Source organism: Schistocerca nitens, chromosome 7 (assembly GCF_023898315.1).
Source record: "Schistocerca nitens isolate TAMUIC-IGC-003100 chromosome 7, iqSchNite1.1, whole genome shotgun sequence".
Lineage (NCBI taxonomy): Eukaryota > Metazoa > Arthropoda > Insecta > Orthoptera > Acrididae > Schistocerca > Schistocerca nitens.
Genome location: NC_064620.1, coordinates 297656360 through 297660150, shown reverse-complemented (window position 1 = coordinate 297660150; position 3791 = coordinate 297656360). Strand labels below are relative to the sequence as shown.

General features: G+C 40.0%; 2 non-coding genes across 2 annotated transcripts; both read right to left on the bottom strand.

Annotated features, from left to right (window-relative positions):
• Nucleotides 1-2895: 2895 nt before the first annotated feature.
• On the bottom strand, nt 2896-2968 carry Trnar-ccu (transfer RNA arginine (anticodon CCU)). Its single transcript has one exon. It is a non-coding gene; the product is annotated as a tRNA-Arg (tRNA).
• Nucleotides 2969-3443: 475 nt separating this feature from the next.
• On the bottom strand, nt 3444-3515 carry Trnaa-ugc (transfer RNA alanine (anticodon UGC)). The gene has a single exon. It is a non-coding gene; the product is annotated as a tRNA-Ala (tRNA).
• Nucleotides 3516-3791: the final 276 nt, after the last annotated feature.

Below are 3791 nucleotides of genomic sequence, written 5' to 3'. Positions count from 1 at the left end.
CGGTGTATCTGCAGTCTTCTGTTGGGAGGTGACAGGTGCCGTTCGGTGTACTTGCTGAGTCTGTTCCTCGGGAGGGCTGTCTCTCGCGCGAAGGTCGTTCGAGTTGCGACGGCCGGAACGGCTGGGTGAGACGCGTCGTCGCCGGGCGGCAGCTGGGCCACGCGGCGATGCGGGCACTCTGCGCGAACGTTATCTGGACAATCGCAAATGGCACACGTTCTTGGACATCCATCATACACGACCAGTGCTCTGTAGCCTGACAGTGATGAATGACGGGATGTGTTTCACCCAATCAATTTCCGCCTCGCGAACGCCGTTCAGCACAGCCAATGGAAAACGGCTACCCCACCTCTCCTCACACGCCCATATTGACTAAGCGCCCGGCTAATTTGATCAGATGGTATCTCAAAAGGCAACTCAAACATCCGGGCAGTATCGAAGCCCATTCCTGCATGCGACATCTTCACCTCACTAATATTCCCATCTATGTGAGTTAACTTTAAAGTACTGCCACATTTTTTTTACAACTCGATAACACAATTCGTATCCGATAATTTTGCGTAAACCACAGAAGCAATCTGCGACACTAGAATTCCAATTTTGTGAGATAAGGTTATTCATGGCTCTCCAGTGACAAACTTATAAATTTCAAGTGAACTCGACTAAGAACACTCACGACTGAACGACAACCTGACCGTATCTCTACGAGAAGTCGTATTCATCTTCAAAAATTACACATAGAAAGATCAATCTTCAAGTTCCAAAACAGCACTAAACAAGAAAACAAACAAAAAACACTTGTAGTACAAAACTACAAACTCGCGAAAAAGAGTCAGGGAGACGGTGAAACAGGGAATGGCTGTCTGCAGTCACTCCTGCCGCTGATTACGTTGTCGCATTCGCTTGCCGGAGTCCTGCTCAGGGATGTGTTGACACTGTAACCAAACGACAAGACAATTTAGAAATGAACTGATACTAAATTTGCTACACTTCTCAATATTTTTCGAGAACTACACGAAAGCTGATGGTTGTTGACGTTGCTAACCAAAGATATTCGTATCGTAGCCATGGTTCCGAACTTTATTAAGCGGGAAACCTCACAGATGTTACAAGTGTTACATAAAAATTTCTAGAATCCGATGTATTTCTTCACTATATTAAGTAATTCTCCAAGGTTTATTCATCCACAAAAATGTCTTACTTAAAGCTTGATGGACAGCTGAATTTATTGGGCATGTTACTTTTATTTGTCTACGACGTTCTCCCAACCAGAGACTCGAAAGAACACTTGCTCGTTGCAACCGTCTCGGAAAAAACACAAGTGGCGCAGCTCAAACCGCTTAAGGGGCTCCGGAAAGGCTCAAAATCATGAAAAGTTCAATTTTTACTTTTCTGCGTTTTCTGAATCTGCAGACTATTACCTTTTAATAGATATATAATTTATTCAATTCTGAAGACTACAACTATTTTTAATTTTTTTTTGAAATGTGTTCTACATGGGCGTGACCCACTGTGGCGCTGTTAAACTGCTGTCAAATGGTGTTATTATTAACGTCCGTGTTCATTAGGTACATTTTAGTGATGTGAGATAAAGTATGTGTTGTGGCTAACCTGTGATGGTTCAATATATATCGCTGGTGTGATTGTCGATTGTTTCATGTTTATTTACTCTGTCGTTATCTCGAAAATATTCGTAATTAATTCTGTTTCTTGAGTCTGTTTTGTTGAAGTATAATAATGAGTAAAAGTAAAGTTGTTAGAAATCCTCTGAAGGCTTTTAAGAAAAGGAGAAGTGTTGGAAAGCCAAAGGTATGTGTTATTACTGTAAACAATAAAGACTATGAAAATCCCCAACATAGCTTGTGTCCCAAAGAAGAAGACAGTTGGTGTAAATATAACAAAGGATTGCTAACTGGTGAAGTGTACACTCATAAGCATAGTCTGCCTCATGCAATAATGGAGGTGATAAAACCTATTTTCAGAGACTTAGCAGCACCTGAACTGTTGAAAAAGTGTATTCACGGAAAAGCTCAAAACCCCAATGAAAGTGTAAATAGTGTTATATGGTCGAGAATCCCCAAGACTGTATTTGTTGGAATAGAAACACTTCACTTTGGTGTGTATGATGCTGTTGCGACTTTCAATGATGGCAACATTGTAAGGTGCAAGGTATTTAGAAATATGGGAATGAAGATGGGTTCTAACATGGTACGAGCGATGCTTGCTTTAGACAAGGAACGCCTTCGGACTGCAGACAGGGCTGTAAAGAGTCTAGAAATACAAGCAAGAGTAAACAGGAGGAGGAACAAGAGGAAGCTGGAGGAGGAGTTTGCAGAGGATGAAGATAATCCATCCTATGGACCTGGAATGCACTAAAACGTTAATCCAATCTTTGTCGCTCGATTCACAAAACTTTTATTTTCTCATACTAATTACATGTTTTCTAAGGATCTTCCAAACATATTTGTTTCAAACTTTCAGTAAATGTTACACAGTACCTTCTGCATAATTTAACACAGCCTTTTTCCAAAAAACTGTATATTTTGAATATATAAATAAAAAATTGCAAAAAATGTTGTGAATTTTCATTAAAATTGAAAAAAATCATCTTTAATAACTGAACTAAAATTTTGTAAAATCCTTGTGTTAAGTTGTAGCCCATATTCCAATAAATAATCTGTAAAAAGTTCAACTTCCTACCTCAAATACTTTGTGAGGAAAGATGTAATTTATAAGCGTTATTTTAACATTGCAAGTATAGGGCGTTCCGGAGCCCCTTAACATCTGGGTGTCTTCTACGTACTTTATAACCTTCATTAAACTTTGAAGCAATCGAATGCGTTAGTTACGAAGAGTGGTGTCAGATCATATCTGTTCTCAAATTAAAAATTTTCGTACCCCTGGTGGGACTCGAACCCACAATCCCCGGTTTAGGAGACCGATGCCTTATCCATTAGGCCACAGGGGCCGACGCGTATACGTCTCTACGTAACGCGTGTTATACCGTGATACAACCTCGTTTGCTTTAATGCATACATGTAACATATAACACGCTAGCGGGTGAATGATCATCTAGCCCGCATTTGGGCAATTTAAAAAAATCTGGAAATTGCGAAATAGGTGCGCTGTTCGCGCTTTATGACTCCCGTCTGCATGCCGGTACACAGCTCACATGCGATGCACAGTAGGTTCCGAACGATTGAACACCCGTTCCTGACCCTTGTGGTAGCAACTTAACGCAGTAAAACTAACACTGATAATATATCGTAAACCATATTATTAGCTTCATACAACGTTATTTTTATTTTTGGGTACATCCTCTGCTTCCATATGCATCATTAATCTATAGAATTATGTTCAAAATAATGCATAAATAAATATGGTTCTTGAAAGAACCCAGTGACACAGTAAATCGCACGGTATTTCGTATTGTAAAAATTTTGTGGAGATGCCGGGGATCGAACCCGGGGCCTTTCACATGCAAAGCGAACGCTCTACCACTGAGCTACATCCCCGCCGTGGACCTCACTGGCGGACTTGTTATAATACTACCACTTTTCTCTGTTCCATTGTTCTTTTCTTATATTTTTTCTAAACATGAGTTTCATGTCTTTTATGGTGTACTTTTTAAATGTTTTAGCTGTACATCAACCAAATTCCCAATTTACATAATGACTGATGTACCAGAAAAAATTCCAACCTACATACATAGAAATAAAGACGCCGCTGCAGCAGTACAGTTAATATAGTTTTTCCATTGCACGCAATTGCCATTAAATGTAAAGGTAAGG